The sequence below is a fragment of the Conger conger genome, chromosome 7 (assembly GCF_963514075.1).
Source record: "Conger conger chromosome 7, fConCon1.1, whole genome shotgun sequence".
Classification (NCBI taxonomy): Eukaryota; Metazoa; Chordata; class Actinopteri; order Anguilliformes; family Congridae; genus Conger; species Conger conger.
Window position 1 is genome coordinate 51,100,174 of NC_083766.1, and position 21,219 is coordinate 51,121,392.

A 21,219-nucleotide genomic window follows, 5' to 3' on the forward strand; every position below is an offset into this window, starting at 1 on the left:
ACTGGTCCCTGTATCTCACAGCAGACACAGAGAAGAGAGGAGAAGTGTAAAAGCAGTGGCTGCCTCACAGCATTAGGCCCTCTGCTGCTCTACTCTGGAGCTTCGCTTCTGTTACGCGTCTACGAACGGCAGCGGCCAATCACAGACGCCGCACACACGCACGACCTCACTTCCCCCTGCGGAAAGCCCGCCCCCGAGCGCGGCCAGAGGAGAAACGCCGCCGCAGCGCCACGCAGAGACGGAGCGTCAGCGTCGTCCTGGTTCTGCGCTCCTGCGGTCTCCAGGAGCACCCAGAGGAACCCGGACGGGGAGACGGAGCGGGAGCCCGGAATAGAACTGATGAGGAAAACACCCGCCCTTCTGATCGGATACTCCCTCAACTCCACATTTAACACTGCTCGGTCACGCACACACGCCCTGACACACACACGCCCTGACACACACACACACACACACACACACACACACACACACACACACACACCTGCAGAGTACTTACAAACACAAAAACTACTCTGACACAAACGGTATGCTCATCCAGACGTTCACGATCGCTCGCGTGCGAACACGGACACACGCATCCATGCGCCTGCGCACGCGCTCACACAAACACGCGAGCTCCCGTACACACGCGTGTTCACTCACACACGCGTGCCGAGCCAGCAGCGGCGACGGAGCCCGCCCAGGGCCAGAGCGAGTGCAGCGGTTTGCTAGCGTGGAAAAGCCGCCATCTGTTTCTCAGTAGCGCTATTCTCACAGGGCGCATTACGGCCAGCGCTCTACACACAATACCAATTGAAACCATCAGCCGCCTCGTCAGCTCAAATCGCTATTGAGAGCGGAGGCCCCGGCGCCAGGAACCACGGAGGCCGCTTTCAGTATGCAGGCTGCTGCTCCCGCCATCTTTATGCAGGCTGCTGCTCCCGCCATCTTTATGCAGGCTGCTGCTCCCGCCATCTTTATGCAGGCTGCTGCTCCCGCCATCTTTATGCAGGCTGCTGCTCCCGCCATCTTTATACAGGCTGCTGCTCCCGCCATCTTTATACAGGCTGCTGCTCCCGCCATCTTTATGCAGGCTGCTGCTCCCGCCATCTTTATGCAGGCTGCTGCTCCCGCCATCTTTATGCAGGCTGCTGCTCCCGCCATCTTTATACAGGCTGCTGCTCCCGCCATCTTTATACAGGCTGCTGCTCCCGCCATCTTTATACAGGCTGCTGCTCCCGCCATCTTTATACAGGCTGCTGCTCCCGCCATCTTTATACAGGCTGCTGCTCCCGCCATCTTTATACAGCAGGCTGCTGCTCCCGCCATCTTTATACAGGCTGCTGCTCCCGCCATCTTTATACAGGCTGCTGCTCCCGCCATCTTTATACAGGCTGCTGCTCCCGCCATCTTTATACAGCAGGCTGCTGCTCCCGCCATCTTTATACAGGCTGCTGCTCCCGCCATCTTTATGCAGGCTGCTGCTCTTACCGCCATCTTTATACAGGCTGCTGCTCCCGCCATCTTTATACAGGCTGCTGCTCCTGCCATCTTTATGCAGGCTGCTGCTCCCGCCATCTTTATACAGGCTGCTGCTCCCGCCATCTTTATGCAGGCTGCTGCTCTTACCGCCATCTTTATACAGGCTGCTCTTACCGCCATCTTTATACAGGCTGCTCTTACCGCCATCTTTATGCAGGCTGCTGCTCCCGCCATCTTTATACAGGCTGCTGCTCCTGCCATCTTTATACAGGCTGCTCTTACCGCCATCTTTATACAACAGGCTGCTCTTACCGCCATCTTTATACAACAGGCTGCTCTTACCGCCATCTTTATACAACAGGCTGCTGTTACCGCCATCTTTATACAACAGGCTGCTCCTACCCCTATTCTCTCCAGACAGGCTGCTCTTACCGCTGTTCTCCAGCCTGCAGCCTGTTGGCCAGGAGCGCTGAAAACCCCAGTAAATAAATACATGTGTCCGTTTCGTGTTTAATGTTTAATGTTTAATCGACAGCAGCACTCGCTCAACGGCAAAAACCGCAAGCTTCCAAAGTCCTTGGTAAAAACAGACTCAGTGAAATCATGTTCTTGGCCGGGGCCCGGCCGCGACGTTTCCCCCGATCGCTTTTATTTTTCTTGGCAGAGCGACTGCAACAGGTGCTGCGGCCGGACGTCACGGGCGAACAAAGGAAAGCGTCTGCCTGCTCCGCTCGGCCTCTCCCGCACACGCACTTTACAGCGCGCCAAACGCGCCAACTCCAGGCACACCTCCGCCACAGCAAAGAGCAGGATGACCCCCGTCAAATTTAATGAGTCCTGACGCTTTAAAAACATTAAACTTTCTTGGGCTTTTTTTTCTTTTTCTTTTTTTTTTTTTCTTAAGCGGCCATTTTGAAAGGAAACCACCTGGAAGCCGTTAAACGCAGCCGTTTGTTTGGTGAAAGACTAAGGGCTCCGTTTAAAAATAGGTTTATCTCCGTTCTTAAACCGCCAGAAGATGGAGTGTTAGCCTCCAAATCTCCTGGACGGAGGGTGGCGGTTACAGGCGTTCTGGGGCCGGGGACGGACGCCGGGGGAAGGAGCGCTGACCTCGGGTCCTCCACCGGGGGGCGGGCTTCAAGCCCTCCGCGGGCCGCCTCGGCGGTAACCCGAGAGAGACGGTCCAATGGGTGCCGCCCGCCTCAACTGCACCGTCTGCATTTACCCACCGCTACACTTTCTGCTGCCTAAGAGGAAGGAGCGCTGTGAAAACCTGAACGTCCTTCGAAGACGCCCACGGAAACCCACGGAATCAGCAGCTGTGTCTGCCTTTTCGTCTCCTTCTCTCAACACACACACACGCACACACTCGCACGCTCGCACGCACACACGCTCGCACGCGCACACGCGCACACACGCTCACGCGCTCACGCGCTCACGCGCACACGCGCACACGCTCACACGCTCACACGCTCACACGCTCACACGCTCACACGCTCACACGCTCACACGCTCACACGCTCACACGCACACACGCACACACGCTCACACGCTCACACGCTCACACGCTCACACGCTCACACGCTCACACACACACACACACACACACACACACACACACACACACACACGGAAACCTAATAAGCAGGGCGGGCTGGGTGACTGCAGGCAGGGATAAAGGGACTGGATGCAGCCCTGGACTCCATTAGGAGGTCGTGCCGCCCTGCTATAATTTGGAGAACAAACACAGAGTAAACACATTAACGTCACTCTTCAGCTCTACGGATGGCTGCATTCACAGACAGTGACTCATCAGCGCAGTAATGAGAGACCGAGGAGGCCGGCGATGTGCGCGCCCATACGAACACACACACACACACACACACACACACACACACACACACACACACACACACGCAGAGAAACACAATAAAACACTCATACTCAGACACACGTACTGTAACACACGGACACACATTTTTTTTTACAAACACACACACTGCATTTCTCACACGCTCTTCTCGGACATGCACACATACGCTCCAATCCACACACGCTGTCCGACTCACAGAAACAGGAGGGGCCTTTCACAATGGTACACTCACAGTTCTCACTCACTAACGGGGACTGATTTGGTACAAAATGCGGGAAGGGTTCCAAAAAACCCACAATATGGGTTCCCCTTTCAGAAATAAATATGCTATTATTGTTATTGCCTTCATTTCACACAAATCCCACAACAAAAACAATGACTATAAGGTATATCCTGCACGATATCGTCTCTAGGACCACAAAATGGTAGTTTCAGTTTCAGGTATTTTTATTTTAATTTAATAGAAAGTTTCTGGGGTTATACGGACGACCCGGTCGTTCCATACCTCCGGGGCTGAAAGCCCAGGCCGGGTATCACAGGAAGGGGACGTCATCTATTTTGTTGGGTGAGGAGAACTCCTGCCCCCGCAGCCTGGCTGCAGGTGGACAACATGGCCGCCGTCAGTGGAAAAAACCCGGGGCCCGCTCGCCCGTCAACAGAAACAATATTATCGTTCGTAATGACGCCATTACTGTATTCAGCGGCGCTGCAGATTCCATTACATCCATAAGCAAACAGCGATCACGTGGAGTCATGTGTTTTTGGAGTTTTAAGAGCTAAAAATACGCACTAGGCGTTTGGCAATAGGCTGTGCCACCTTAAGAGGCGGGACCGGAGGGCTGAGGGGCAGGGTTCCAGAAGCCGGTCTGGTCGCTTAGCTGCCAGGCTCGGTACAGGCCGTGTGATAGGCCAACCAGCCTGTCCGACACACCGCTGACCCCGCAACTTAACCTCACCAGGAAACCGTGGAGTGGAGGGCCTGAGAGGGTGGGAGGGGGATGGACACAGGGGAGTGGCCAGGCTGAGGTCTTTGTTTTGGGGGGGGAAAAGGGGGTGGATTTCCTCCAAACGCATGGGTGCTGATGGAATGGAGGCCCGGCCAGAGCTGCCCCAAAGCCAGCGGGCGGCGTTATCGCCGTTCTGGCGTGTTCTCTCCGTAATCGCCCCCGTCACCCGCACTATAAAAGGGCACCAGGGCCCTTATCTTCTCATCTACTTTATCTGACTAGGGGCGCTCGACTCCACGCACAGGATATTTGCGTTCGGCCGTCTCTGTGGCGTCAGCTTGGCAGGTCCGGGCAGTTGGAAATTTACCTTGACTTTTAAAACCGATGGCGGATTAATTAGATAAACGTGTCCGATACGACCACGCACGCGTAAAAGTCTGGAGAAACAACCCGGCGAGACCTTCAGGCGCGATGGCGCGTGCATTTCTGAAGAGGCTTCCCAATCTGCATTTAGAGCCGCAATCTAGCACGCGACCTTGAACTCTTCGGTGAAGCTGTTCAACTTGAAGGACGCGTAAAGGCGAGAGCACAAAAGGAGAGGATAAACAGATCAAGAAACGCGCGCGATTTATTGGCCATCTGTCCGAGTTCATTTCAGTAATGCCTCTTTCGCTGACTTTGCCTTCACTTCCGGAAGCTTCTCGAAATCCAATCTACGGCAATTTACCATAAACAAGCTGCTCCTCCTCTGTCCAATCCCCATTACTGCTGCATGACATAAGAGAATTCGAAAGAAACAAAACTGACTTGGCCCCATTTAATTTGACTATAGTATAGTCGTACACTGAATAATATACTGTACTATACCATGTGCTACTACTATAAATTCACAAATAAAAGGAGCACAGTTTGACGAGAGTAATCTTTGTGCGGGGTGTTCACAGCACAGGGGTAAATGCCGTGACACAGAGGGGCAGGATGTGGGCCTGTATACGCCCGTGCAGTGGCAGGACTGGTGACGGGTGGTAAGGGGATCCTGTGTAAACAGAGCCTGGCTGTGGGGCGACCCCCTCACTCCCCACCCCGAGTGACAGCGGCCGCCCCGCCGCCCCAACACCTAATATACAAGATACCCCCTGCCCCCCCCCCGCCACACACAGAGGATTCACCTGGAGAACAAAGCTACACTCACTCATACACACAAACATACACATATATATACTCACTCATACACACAAACATATACATATGTATACTCACTCATACACACAAACATACACATATATATACTCACTCATACACACAAACATATACATATGTATACTCACTCATACACACAAACATACACATATATATACTCACTCATACACACAAACATACACATATATACTCACTCATACACATATATACTCACTCATACACATACACATGTATATATATACACTCACTCATACACACAAACATACACATATATACTCACTCATACACACAAACATACACATATATACTCACTCATACACATACACATATATATATTCACTCATACACACGTACACATATATATACTCACTCATACACAAGCACACGTATATATACTCACTCATACACAAGCACACATTTACACATACTCAAACACATATACATCCACACACTAACACATATACATAAACATATACACACATACACACAGCCACTCATATATTGTACACATATATATATATATAAATATATATATAGAAACACACACTCATACACACTCATACGTACTCGAATACACACACACATACACACGCACGGCATGCAAGTGCCTCTTTGTAAATCAAGTTAATTCCGTCGCTGCCTTTCACACCTGCAACATATCGATGACTGGTGCACACACTTCTGCACTAGTTTATTTTCAGACCAAGAAAATGCACAATTAACAGCTTCACACGTTCGGCTACGCGGCGGCGCGAAAACCACATTAGATAATGTACATAAAACGCTAACGAAAAGAGGCTCAGAACCGGAGCAGAGAGACTGAAGTAGGTGGATAAGATCCCAGGTACACAAAGGGAGAGACCGGGCCCTTTTTTCTCGCTCTCAAAATGGACGGCGGGACCAGACTCCCCCGGGACCGCGCCGGCGGGTAGCGTTCGCGTTAGCGCCAGCGACGGAAGATTCCGGAGCGAGGGGGGAGCCCACCCGCGACCGGGACCCTTTTAATCTGGCCGGGCTGGCTGTCAGCGGAGGTGTGCGGGCGGGGGGGGGTAGGGGTACGGGTTGGAGGGGTGGGTTTTGTTTGGGGGAGGGGGGGGGGGGGCGTGACGGATCTGCTGTCGACAGCGCAGACACAGGAAGACGGATGGGCCTCCTCCTCCTCCGCTCGCGGTGGAGAGGCGACCCGCAGGACTCCGGGGGGAGCCGGGGCTCCCCGTCCCGGCCTAATGGCCTTGTGCTCCATAATCATCCCCCAGCGCTCCGGCCTGTGGGATCAGAGGAAGCACATATCCAATTCCCCCCTAATCACCCGATCTGGAGACTGCCGGGGCCGGCCCCCCAGCCTCACTCCCACTCACTGGGCCCCCGCCCCGCCGAGCACGGGAAAGACAAAAAGAAAGAACACGGAGAACGAGCGCAGAGCAGATCCAACATGGCCGCTTTCCTAACACTGCCGTACACTTTCCGTTTTTATTATTCTTAATCCAGTTCTTCTTTCTGGTTCAGTTCAATTGAATTCTATACACTCCGCTCATCCCCCTCGGGGGCAACTACAGTGCGGCGGAGCTAGAGCATTGTGAAACGACGGCGAACTTCAAAAAATATACACGAGCCAGACGCACAACAACAGCCGCAACTAGACAAGCGCAAGGTTTCGGGCCCAGATAATGGCAGTTAAAAAGGGTTTTGCTTACGCAGCCTTTTTTACAGTTACCTTCACACGTCAGGGAGGCGCACGGGCTGGAAGTGGACCAGGTACGCGGGCGGCTCTCTGGAATGAGCCAGCGAGCGAGCAGCCATCTCCACCGGCTTATCAGCGTGAAACCAACAAGGTCTGTAAGCAAACCCAAGCCTAAGCATATGGCTTACTCACGCAATGACTTCTGCCACGAAATGTAAAAAAAAAGGAAAAAACACGAGGGGATGGTAGGGGAATCCGATAATTTATTGTGTTATAAACTCACAAATAACCTTATTATAAGGTGGAGTTATGGTCGCGCAATCCGAAATTCGTAACGCAGGTCTTATAAGGTAAACAGGTACGGGAGGTTAGGGCTCAGCATGAATATCGTTGGGCCCTGGGGGGTCGTTACGCATGAAGTGAAGCCAGGGCAACGTTCATAACATGCCTCAGTGCTGTTATAAAAATGGATTTACATAGATAGTCAAACGGCCGGCTTTATCGTTCGTCGATAAAACTCCACCACAATATACGGTTCTGTTAAACTTTTCACTCGCAGCTCATAAACGTGTACAATTTTTTTACTCCTTAAATAAAAACCTCGACAAAAAAAGTTGCACGTTCGGAATACTCGAGCATTCCCAAAAGATTCGGAACGGGGTTTCCTTTTACCTTCCCGTGCACGACTGACTAGCCAGTCAGCATCCCTTCTGTTTTGTCTGAAACTTTTCCCTTATCTATGGAAATGCGCAGGAAAAAGGGCTCGGCGGAAACTTGGTTAGTCAGGCATTTAGTGGCAGAGGACAGACGTGAACTGGAGGCTGATGGCTGCTTCTAGCGCTGACGGGCGCGTCGGCTGAGCGACGTGCTCCGAGCCCCTGGGCTGTCAGCGGTGTCACTCCGGCGCTTCAGACGCGCGCTCCGAGGCTGTGATTAGCGCGGGTATTAGCCGCGAACGCCGCTCAGCACAATTTCCCCGAGACCGCGGCGGCGAAAACCTCACTTCCCGGGGCTCCGTACCGAGCGCTCTCCGCTCGTCCTGAAGGCCCGTCTTCCTCCGGGGCGGGGAGGGGTACGGGAGACGGGAGAGGCGCTTGTGCGATGACAGGTCGCACGGCGGAGAAATCAATAATTTACCCTGCCGAGCGGTTCAGACCGAAGACCGAAGAGTCGGGATAAGATCTTGTTGAAAAATCGGATACGGTTTTTACAGTATGCCATTTATATTTCCCCAGTAAAACGGTCTGTGTGGTCGCCGCACTACACAAAGTGCTTGCCTACACAAATAAAATGGAGTTGAGCCGAATTCCTCTACCCGCGATAGATCATATTATAAAGAGGGCCGGTTAAATACGGAGAACGGCCGGGCCGGCAATCTTAGATCAGCCCCGGAGTGCAGTTACGTAACCCTAAAATAAGTAAGAGCTTAATAGTGCCTCTGGCTGAAATCCATTAAGGCGCATTAAAAAGGGAGAATTGGCGTTTCTTCTTCTTCCATAATGGTTTGTCCGCTTCTATCGAGTCACCGCTGCCCGTTCATCATTTTCCCAAACATCTACACCCACTTTCATAATGGGGCGACCGTGCAGCGGCCTTTAGCCCGCTAATTCATTCCAGCGATGGGCTAACTGGATCAAGAGAATCGCCGTTTTTTTTAATTGCAGGTACTGCCATTTGATGACACTGATACAATTTACAAGATTACCCGGGAAACGCTCTTGACATCACGGACATAATTACATCTGGAAGGGGTTAGCGTCCAATTGGCAAGCGGGACTAAAACGATCTGTTTTATGGCGATCATAACTCATCAGATTCCATCCAGCAAATCACCGTAATGGTCAATTTAGACGGGAGAAAAAGGTGCTTCCAATGCTGATCACTTGCAGAGTGGCCATTAAAGTATATATGGCAGCAAATTGGCAAAACTCACTGGCAGTTCAATAATGATGGATACGGGAGGAAGGAATTAATATGGAAGGAACTTATTTCCACATAATGAAACGGCAAATAATGGAAACTGATCTCTCGCAGTTACAGGCTAAATGAGTGGACTTGCACAACTTTTTCTGAAATGAAAATCAGAAGCTTTCTACAGTCACAAACTGGAAACTGCTTAAAAAAAACAGGTTTATAAAGCAACAAAATTGTTAGGTTGTGAAATAAAAGAACAGTTGCATTTTTTTACAGTCGGATTTAAGGGGTTATAGAGGGTAACAAGGAGAGTATTACATAAACAAACAATTATAAAGTTTTTCAAATAAAGTTTTTCTGAGACTGTGATTTAAGAAACAAGAAACAGAAATAAGGCTCAATGTATCGAATTCATTATGTTGGACAGAGATTGGGAAGGACCAACGCAGAGAGGTGGTGAGAAAGTCTGCATACTAGATGACATTTTTAATAAAGCCAAAGGGGCTGGACCGGATGAGACACTAACCCCTCCAGATGGAAGTGTCTGAAGAACATGCCGGCAATGTTTTGTTTCCAACTGTCTCGGGAAGAAAGTTTAACGTTATTGCCATGGAAGTTTAAAAAAAAAGGAAGACAGCAGGGACGTAGTCTGGCTATTGCAAAGTGCATGAGGCAGAAGGGGGGTGGGGGTATGAAAAATGGATGAGAGATGGTGGAGCCAGTGTTCTCGAGGAACCTCCGCACTCTGAAAAACCAGCAGCCCGGGATGGTTATACCAGTCTTCACCATTAACAGAGCCATAACATTTAAACGCACAATCAAATGAGCGCACAATCGAATGAGCTTTTACTTTTATTATTTTTTTAAAAGGTGTCTAATACTCTCAACGTCAGTTCATCTAAATAATGAACTGCAAATAAAGTAGCGATTGTGATCCGAGTCTTCAGACATGAGGTTTGTTAATAATTCAGAATGTCGTGGCTGGGACAGGAGCGAGCCGTGTCAGAGAGGACGTTGTCGGGCGGAAGCCTCGCGGTCGTCCGTGGCCTGGAGGTCACACGCTCGGCTCTCGGCCAATGGCGCGGCAGACCCGGTCCCGGCGCCGAATCCCGATAGGTCGGTCCGAGTCCCGAGGCCTGCCTCATGTCCCCGTTCCACCCCGAACGCAAGCCGGCGAGGAACATCGAGCGGAGCCAGCTGGGCGTACACGGGGGCAAGATGGCGTGATGCTCCGCTGAAGACACTCCTCCAGGTCCCAGAGCGAGAGAGATCAAGCCAATTAGCCGAAAACACTCCGACGGCGACGGGAGGCGGGGCGGGCCTCGGGTCCCACGCCAACCGCCCCGCGCCTTCGCCCGCCGTCTCGGGAGCGAGGCCTCGGCCAATCGCGTTGCCCCGACGGCCTTCGGTGGGCGCGTCGCCCCCGCGCAGCGCGGCCAATCATCCGGCCCAGAGGAAGGGGACGCGGCGAGCGGCGAGGCGCTGTCAGTTCCGCTTCGCCCGTCCGGCCCAAATTAGCCCAGCAGATGGGCCGAGTCCGTCGGGCTGAGACACGGAGTAGCCGGCGCGTTAAACGAGCGCCCTTCCACAGAAAGGGATTTAAAAACCCTTAAAATAAAAGTCCGAACTCTGCCAAACCCCGGCACGCCCCTCTCGTTCCCTGCTCCGGCGGGGACTGAGGGGCCTGGCAGACCCGGCTGTGACGCGCAGTCCTGTAGGAGGCTCGCAGGGCGCGTTTGCCACGTGAACCCGAAAACATCCCGCAGACAGCTGAAGAGCGCCCCAGGAGCGTCTGAATCTGCTCCTGGGGACGGGACGGGCGTGCGGAGGACCACTTTATTCCACTTATTAACATCTGTTCTTTTCCCCTTCATGAAATTCTGGAGGTGGACTTTCTTTTGAATGGGGCATTATATACGACCTTACTTGGCCTGACTTAAGGCCTGTCAGCTGCACAGCTGTGGAAACCCCACTTACGCGTTCGGCCCATAGGCTTCCTTTGGGTCTGACGGACATCACGAGGGGAATCGGGACAGCTTTCTCCTGTCACGGTGGAATTCTTTGTGATTGTGAAAAATCACTATACAAATGACATCATTATTTTTCATATTAAAAGAGATTCATTATCATCATTGAAAGATAACCAACAGCGTGCGTCAAGTCGATGATTTATTACCTGTGACAAACATAACGGCTTCCTCCAGCACCTGCACACCATATCCTTTCATTTTAAGACTATTTCTATTTTCATTTTCTAATGTTTCATTAATTCATGATTAGCAGTAATCTGGGGAAGTCTGCGCAGTTCTATGGAAATACTCAATCATTTCACAAGCACACAGACACAGACACAGACACAGACACAGACACAGACACAGACACAGACACAGACACAGACACAGACAGACACAGACAATGGCACAGACAATGGCACAGGCCTAGGTCAGTTTCAGGCCAGGCTACGTGATTTAAAAAATGTTTTTAAAATGTATCATTTCAAAAATGTATTTGTGTGATGTTCCATTATTTCACTAACCTTATTCACAGCCAAAGAAAACTATTTTTAAGTCTAAAGTATTTCTAAAATGTATGCATTTTATTATAATGTCCCTTTAGTTGGCAAATGTTCAGCGTTTTTTTAGAGTTTGAGAAGGAGAGAAGATATTTGCAGGATGCTTTCAGTTGTATTCATAATATACTGCATTTGCAACAAATGTTCACAGGGGAGCCTGCGATTCCCCAACACCTGCTATCGATTTGTCTATTTATCTAAGTGGTTACAGTTTAAAGTCGTTTTTAAATGCGTTATCAGACATCTATTTTCATTTCGTTCCGCTATGTTTGCTAACCGTACACATTTTCAAGCGAGAGACCAAACTGATAGCCAATCAATGGAAGCCTTGTTTGAGGCAGGAGCTGAGTGATTACCATCAGAGTCCTGCCCCACAATGGCTGGTGTGATGGTCACATGTATAAACACATGAATTTGGGGGGGGGTCTACATTTTGGTACCACAGATGAAAGGAACGATTTATTATATGCCCAAAAGCATAACATGGAACAATTTCTGTGACACCTGACTGAATACCTGATCAATCCGCTATTTCTCCAGGGAAAAGTCGGTGTGTATTGGAAGCTTGACTTTCTGAGATTACACAGCATGGTATTACTGACCCCCCCATTAGCCATTATAAGAGTATTTCCCGGACCCTATATCACTAAATCACACAATTCGACAAGGTCACAGGCCTTGTGCGCTTCATCCATCAGCGGAACCAATCAAGATCCTCCATTTACCACTATAGACCATGACGTAGGGAACCATGGCAACAACAGAGAAAAAAATAAATAAATAATAATAATTTGTTCTGGAAAGGTTCAATCTACTACCTAAAACTTAACTTCGAAACAAGGAATCCTCTTTAAATCTGCAATCGTTTTCAAACGTATCGATAGTTTCTATATTTGTTTTGCGCGAAGTCTTCACGGAAAAGGGAAACGGCCACAGTACCAGCTTAAACAAGTTTGAGGAGCAGCTTAGCCTTAACTCTCTGCTACAATACGTGCTGTTCTGGAAAACTCCGTCTGGAAAGTGGAATGCGATGTGCAGGCACCCTGCGGATCAAATTGCCTGAAACTCAATACAAACTCTAAACGAAGAGGCAATAAACAACCGTCGGCCCCGCTGTACTGTTGAACTGCGCAGAAATGAACGTTTCCCCCCCACAAAAAAAAAGAGGCTTTACAAAAGGATAATTGTAACGGCCAGTTCCATGATCGATAAGACACACGCAGAGGGGGGCGCGGAGGCCTTCAGCGAGGGGAAATCTGAGAATCTAACCCGGCCTGGCGTGGGAACCCTCCCTCAAGGACTGGGTGGGTATCGGCGAAATCTCTCGCTTCTTTTGAGCCTTTCAAGAGACCGGCACACTGTGGCAGACAGCAGAGCTGCAGCGCAGCGTGGGAGGAGCTTTGTTGTCGGGGGCGCGCACTCGGGTGAGGTCACCGAGGCAGATCCCCGTGTGAGAGCTGCTGGAGTGTGTCACAGACGGGCTTGCTCTGCCGTGACTGGCTCCTCTGGCACAGGCAGGGCAGAGCTGGTGAGCGTCTCTCTCTAACCCTTTGAAAAGTACGTTTTCCGGAATGTGTTTTTTTTATTTTTTTGTTTTTTTTTTTCTAAGCCAGTGTTCTAGAACTCTAGAAGCTTTCTATTATCAGTCGGTTAAGAACATTCTCATGGTGATGTAACAATCTGACGTAATCGTGATTAGAATGTTCTTAACTGAGCATTCTAATCGAGTATTTTCTGAGCTCACAATGTTAAGGGAGGCGCACGCACAATGGCCTATTCACACTTCCTCTCCGTTACAACGCAGGAAGTGTCTGCCATTTGCGTTGTACGCATTTGCCTACCTGCCCGTCCCTGCAATGCCCCTCCCCTACATGCCTGGCTGCTTACCATGGGACTCTAAGAACTGGGGTGCCGGCTAACCCGCAGGGGCCTTTTTTTTTTTTTGCACTGCACAGGAGCGAAGCCAATGACGTAAACATGTGGCGTGATGGACATCTGAATGGGGCGTATCGAGACGAAAGGATTCCAGCATTACCTGGCACCACCCTGCCCCCCCCTCCCACACACACACACACACACACACACATCTCAGCCAGTCTCCTTTCAAGTCAAGATTACAGCCCCCCCCCCCCCACCACACACCCACCCCGACATCCCACCCTCCTCCCAAATTCCTGAGTCAGAGCAGATTATGCGGAACGCCTCTTAAATCAATAGCTTGTTTCAGCGAGGCGTCCACACTGGGGTATTCTCACTGTCTCGCTGGTAAATATCCCTGCGTCGTGTTAAACAGAGCCATAATTAACTGTGCGAGACGCCAGTCAGCCACTGCGGGCTCCGCGCCAGCAGATCAGCCCTAATTACTATATTCACTGTGTCAGGAACGCTCACTTTACTGGTCCTTCTGATTCGCCCCGGCAGACTCCCAAAATCCCTCCGCTCTCTCCTCTCTCCAGGCGTCACGTCCCCCGCCTGGAGGGGGGGGGGGGGGGGGGGCGAGACGCAGAGGAGGCCCCCCTCAGGACCCCGGTCCTGAATCCCGGGCCACAGGTGGGAGGCGGGCCGGCCGAGCTGAACCCTCCTCTAATCCCGGGCTCTGGCCTCAGCTAGACGGCTTGGGGAATAAATAGAACGTTCTCGGAGACAACAGCGGAAAAAAAAAAAAGAAAAAAAAGAAAAAAAAGATTCCACTTCCTCAGGAAAAGAGCTCTATCAATAGAAGCCTTGTCACACGCCTTTTCAGCATCCACCACGCACGCTTAATTGAAGTTCGGGGTGGAAATAAAAAAAATAAAAAAAGAAGCCAGTTTTTCACTGGAGCTGTAAACACCCTTCTTAGCATGCAGGGTTTTGGCTGCCCGTAAATGCGAGAAATCGAGCTCCTATCAAAGGGACGACTAGCGCCGGTGGAGTAATTAATGGAAATTGAAGTCTGGCAGAGAAGTGACATATTTTTGAGGGCAGAGAGCGATCAGCGCTATAACGTACTGTAAACTGGAATAACTTTGGGGACAGCGCGGAGGGGGAAACGTGCAGCCTTTTCTACAGCTGAACTGCTGGAATGCAGCGTGGCACGTTCTCAGGCCCGCTGCCTCTTACGTTTGGCAGGCGGTGAAGGATGTTGGCCTGGTTACCGACAGGAGCTAAAGAGGGCTGGATCTACAGACCATGCAGCCACTGGTGAGAGCAGGGGGGGGGGAAATAAAATCATTTATCTTCAAAGTACTCCCCATATATGTTGTCCGAGGGTTGGGCACCAAAACCTCTGGACCTCTGGTTCCCATTGGACCGGACGGAATCGCCAGGCAGATTTCAGGGCTTTATTTTGGTGCCACACACCTCACTGCCCACGTTACACTCACTGCGTTGACTTGGTCTGTGACAGCAGGTAGCGTTAGCAAGCTGGCTAACGTCGAACTTGGTCAAAAAGCCAAACGCAAAAGAGCATAAATTATAAGTCAAATTATAATACATTTATTACATTTCTTTGGCTTTGTAGTAAAAGGGATGTTCTTTAATGTTGCCGTTTGCTCTTCATTTTACCCATCCCATCCTTATGGTCCATACACCGGCACCAGGAGAGCGGACCGCCAGGCCCTGGCAGCCATGTCGGTTGCAAGGCGCAACACATCTGGCCACGCACACAAACGCATTTGTTTGCCATATCTCAGAAACATTTCACGGGCAATTTAATATTCAAACCTTGGGAAAAGGTTTCCGTTTCCATCTCGCAGGGAAGATCAAATTTAAATGCCATCTGACTAAGCTGGAAAGGTTAGGAGTAATCTCTGGAGAGAGCGCAGGTGCCTGCTAACCTGCTTTCCCCGTGACAGGCCGGGAGGGGGTCTGTCAGCCGGCAGGTCTGTCTATCGGCGCCTCTGACAGCCCGGCCCGGCAGCACTCTGTAAACCCGGCTCCAGCGCTCACACTTCCATAAAAGCGTCCGCGGTAAATTATGGATGCTCGGGGTGACGGGAAAATACGTTTCTACGATCGGCGTCGAGAGGTGAGCCGCTTGGGTTTCTAAAAGGGATCGACGCCCGAAGGTCGAGCCGGGAACGGCACCCGTTCCGGAGCAAACGTCAGGCGACGTCGAGGTGGCGGCTCAGAGAAGCAGAGTACTACTCTGAAGACGTCTCAACTGAAGGGGAAGTGATATTTGGATTTTTTTTTTTGGTTACAGCAAGGTGTTCTTCCGAGGTGTCACATTTCTGTCTGCGGAGAAAAATGGAACTGAAGAAGTGTCAAAAATAATCGTCACTCAACGCTATTCAGCGATGGCCCAATTAACCGAGGAACTGAGGACAGATCTGAAGTGAATAAGGCCTGAGCGTGGACAAAGAACAGCCCCCGGGGCAGAGGACAGGACACAAAACCCGCCGACGTCCACCACCAACATCCTCCTTTCAGATGGGAATCCAAGGCACCGGAGCGCTTTTGTAAACGCAGGAAGCTCCACCGTACCACCAATCTGGCAGCAGGAGCGAATTGCCAAAAAAAAAAAAAAAAAACCTAACAACGATTTGTGGGTAAAACTACACGGCGAGAGTAAAAAGCGTGCTGAGGAATGAGCTTTAGTGAGAGTGGAGAAGAGACAATTCGGATAGCGAACGCGTTAGCCGGAGCCACAGCGAACTCCGCGGTAATTAAGGTAGATTTCCAGCTCGAAGCGACAGAGGATGAAATTTCTTCCCCTCTGCCGGAACCCCTTGATGTTTTGTACCTTCGGTTCTGGGTAGAGGCAGCCAGATCGGGGGTTTTTTTTTCTTCTTCTTCCCTCTAACAGAGTTCACAGAATCCTGGAGAACGCTGCCTCCCTGCCGAAAGGCCCCAGCACGATTAATTTAGTAACGGGTTATTAAGCTCAAACATAAATTGCGGTCCTGGACGTTTTAAATGGAAAAGGAGCCTGATTTATTAGGGGGCCGCAGACAAAACAGGTTTTTATTTTCCATTTATTCATCAACACACAGCGGAGCGGTAACTCGGGAGGAATTTGCGAAGACGAAAAAGGGAATGAAAGGGAAAATTGGTGGAGGGGGCGATGGCGGAGGGGGAGAGGGGGGTGGAGGGGGTTAGTGATGACTGCCATGATCTAAGATAGCAGGGGAAAGAGGAACAGGGAGCAATAAAGTAGTGTCCACAGGGCCCCTGACATTCTAATGCGGGCTCCTCTCTCTGTGTGAAGGGAACACTATGGAAGCTGAGAGGGGACAAACTTGGGGTTTGGGGCGGTGCACAAGCATACAAGCCGCATTAACAGGGAAAAAAATAAAATAAAAATAACAAATGTGATGCCAAACCCCCATTCCGTTTTAATGACACCAATAGATTCAAACTTAATGATTCATTTTTAATGACACCAATAGATTCAAACTTGATGATTCATTTTTAATGACACCAATAGATTCAAACTTGATGATTCATTTTTAATGACACCAATAGATTCAAACTTGGAAATGAGATGTCTTTTCCCCTCAAATGAATTTCCACAGAGCAGATGTACAATTTAAGTTGATTTCAGCTAACTCGATTCACTAGTTATTAATACACATGCAAAATTATGTAGTGCTATTATGGCAAAAACATTATTTTTGCCTTGGCACTAAGGCAGGAGGTAAATTAAGCGTCCGTCCCGTTTCCAAGCTAAAATAGCCCTTAAACAGGAACATTTTGAGACAAAATCATTGGTAAAAATAGTGAATTGAATTCACTATTTTTACACGGACAATAACAAACAGTGTTATGAATGAAAGCAAACCCTTTTCTCGGTCCTGGAATTCTCTGGAGCAGATATCGTGCCGGCCTGGCTTCAATGCCATCCTTTGTTTTTAATATTTGTCAGCAACCCTTATAAAAGTAAGAAAGGGTAATGGTTGTATTATTCCGCTGTGACCACTGATGACACTTTACATACAACAGTGCCCACTACAAAGATCGAGCAGAAAGGAAACTAGCTCGGAAAGGCAGTCTGGCATTACGCCACCGCAGAGAACGTCCAACAATAGGTACAAACCTCACCGCTACCACTCTACCTGTGGCTAGCCAATTAGAAAGATCGACTTATCTCCAGCTATACATATCCATAGGAGTTCACCCTTTAACCAATCGCCGGTGTTGTTAGAAGGTCAGTAATATCAGAGACGAAGGCTCGACTAAATGCTTGACAATGACCTCACTTTAAGATAAATGTGACTTGGCACACAAGTGAACATTGTTGGGCCCCGACCATAACGGAGATATTATCCACACTTCCCCCAAGGAGCTCATGATGAAAAGTCTACATGTCCAGAAAAAGAACTTCCCTAAAAATAAATCACTGACCAAGAGTCACACTAATCAAATTAGAAGCCTGTGTTTAGCACATGGTGGTGCTAGTGATATTAGACAGGAGGACAACTTGGAGACTGGAGAAAATTTGCTCAGGCCAAAAATACTCCTCAGCAAAAACACATCTTAAATTTGACCAAACAGAAAGTCACTGTGACCATTACGTCAAAGTCTAAAATCAAACCGCTCAAAGTCCCCATTTATTCCCGCTCATCTCCACTCCTCTAAAGTCTCTGAGCACAACAAGCTGTCCGAGAAGCAGGGGCAGTCTGTGGCCCAGTGGCTAAGGAACATAAACGGGACCCAGAAGGTTGGTGGTTCAAGCCCTGGTGAAGCCACAAGCCACACAGCTGTCGGGCCCTTGAGCAGCTCAGTCTAATAAACTGTAAGTTGCTTTGGATAAAAGCATCAGCTAAACAAATTATTATTATTATTATTGTTTTGTGGCGTGACGGCCCTGAACATATCCCTGCTTTCCTTAAAAGAGAAAAAAACACTAAAAAAAACACACATCAAGGTTTGATAAATAACCTGAAGGTCGCTGGTGAAATTCGTCTCAAAGCGTTTTTGCACGTGTGCATACGGGCATTCCGGGCGTCTCATGAAGCCGTGCGGGGGTGCCCTTCAGACGAGCCCTGGAGGATATATTGATAAGTTCCCTTAAGGGCAGGGAGCCAAAAAACTCTCAGACGGGCCTCAGCCCCAGTAATGTGGCAGGGGCCCCGTGCCAAAATCAAGGGGTGGAGGCAGGAGGGGCTCTGTAGCCAGCTAAAGGAGAAGGAAGGGCAGGTGAGACTCGATCAGCGGTGGAACGCTCCCTCATCCGAAAGGCGTCCCCCTTCCTCCTCGGCCTGAAGCGCGGGCAGAGACGCGCTCGCAGCCGTGCCGTTGGGTTAACCCCGCGCCCCTCGTTCCAGTCAGTTACCCCCACTGCGCACGTTCCCGGCCTCGTCTAATCCTGATTAAAACACGTCCGCCCGTGATAAACACCCCCATACCTCACCCGCTGTCCTGGGCCCGACCGTTACGCAACGCGGAGGGGTCCTCTCTGACCGCTACGCGCCTTCTCCCTCCCTCACGCTGATGAGTTTTCACTTGTTTTTTTTCTCCTCCTCCACCCCCCCTCCACCTCCCCCTCTTTAATAATATTAAACCGGTCCTCACCCCCCACAGCACCTCCCCACTATATCAGGACTGTGGGCAGCAGGAGGTTGTGCTGACGCAGCAGGACGGAGGGGGGGGGGGAGGGGGAGGTGGGGGTGCGAATCGGGGGCTGAACAAAAGAGCAGTCCAAACCTGACCTCTGAGCGGTGAGCGATGACAATGACCCTTCCAGCCGGGGGGGGGGGGGGGGGGGGATAGGGGGCGTGGGGGGCGGACCTCAGGCAGCAACCACAATAAGGAACAGCTCACAGACACACAGGCTTAAAAAAAACACTCATAGAAAATACAGCACAGCTACTGAATTTCTTTTTAAAGACGATGATCCAAACACTTTCCATCAAGCAATTCACAAGCAATGTATGAGTAACGGGCGCGTACTTGTGTATAAACAGACATATTCTTAAAATAATCATATTTAGGCTACTCTTTCACGTGCGGTATGCCGACACTAGACATATTCAAAATCAGTCAAAACATTTTTAAGGCTTTTGCAAAAAATACCGATAATCACTTATCAAAGAGCCGGTTACGGTGGGCTGAGTTTGAACAGCCGTGACCGGGGGGGTTCTCGCCAACCTTCAACCAGCAATTCAGTTCATTTTAACTTATTTGACCTCTCTTACACGGTTCACCGCACCGGAGGCCTAAAAACAGATGGAAAGGTGCTGGGACCGGTCTGCACAGCCCCACCGCTCTGTAAGCACTTCCATCTACAGGTCAACCCGGCTCAGCCCTGAGCTGCAGACCTTTGACCTTCAGAGGATTAGCCTCTAACAAGCACATTAAGTGATCAACAGCAATCAAAAATAACTGAATGCTACACCTAATAATAATGATGCACCAATACCAATGGCAGGGCTAGCTAGTCATCTTCCGTTCAGTCGTGTGTCGTTTTCATACGAGACTTGATCTTAAAATAATTTGTGATTTGAGAAGACGCCATGTTCTACTCCCTGTAATAGCGCTTGTGTGGCAAGCCGAGCGGTTTTGTCACCTACAATGAGAGCGTATTGTCCGTGATTCCACGCAGATCGGCTGTCACACGTTCCTTGTCATTACACCGTTTCAGAGAAACGAACCCGCCGGTGTGATCTCAGATTTTTTTTTCTGACAAGCTACCTTCCCCAAAAAGAAATGCATCTCTAATCTCCCCTGTGAATTCCTCTTAGAGCGCCAAGAAGCAAGGCTAAACTTGTGGCAGTCGTACCGGGAAGACATCAAAAACGGAGAATGATTGTGGAAAATCTACCTCCGCTATGCGTGGTGCAGTTTACTGTTCATCTCCGCTGCAGCACCGGCAGTGTCGGGGATTCAGAAATATGAAGGAAGAGGAGAAAAAAACGCACTGGCTTGGTGCCGTCACTGCCAGGTACAACAGACCAACCCTTCAGCCCCCGCCTGGGGGCCTCCACTTAAAGCAGGGCTGCTCAACCCTGTTCCTGGAGATCTACCGTCCTGTTGGCTTTCCTTTTCAACCGCAATTTGACATACCCGATTCCACTAATTAGGAGCTCTAAGAGATCTCTAGCTGTTGAAAGAGGTGCGCTTTGTCAGGGTTGGGGTGAAAACCTACAGGATGGTGCAGGATCTCTAGGAGCAGGGGGCTTGCAAATACAAGTCATGGACAGATATCAAAAATATTATTTAACATTGTTCAAGTTAGTTGCTTCCAATAATTATTATTATTATGTGAAATATAACCGTGAACCAGCCAGGCTCTCAAAAGACAGAAATTATCATTTTTTACCATTAAACTTCTCACTTTCCCAATTTGGTACAAAGCTTCAGAGAACTCCTGTGTCTAGACAAAACAGTTGCCTGAGTGATCATGCAGTGAGAATATTCCCTAGAAGGCGCCGTCCCCCTTGAGTCCTACGGCTAATTCTGGAACCAACAACATCAAAAATGGCTGTTGGTGGTTCTTAGCTCCTAAAATGTCAATCAGACCAGAGTAGCCGTTACACCAAGACCCAGTGAACTGAACTGACCTCATCAGTCCAATCACAGAGCGATTAAATTGTGACATCAAAAAATGTAGAGTGGGGGGATGGGGTTGGGGTTGAGGGTGGGGGAT

At 49.9% G+C, this 21,219-nt stretch overlaps 1 protein-coding gene across 1 annotated transcript in view; it reads right to left on the bottom strand.

Annotated features, from left to right (window-relative positions):
* cux1a (cut-like homeobox 1a) overlaps positions 1-21,219 on the bottom strand; it is a 176,941-nt gene that overhangs the window by 108,223 nt on the left and 47,499 nt on the right. The gene's annotated exons all lie outside the window — the stretch shown is intronic.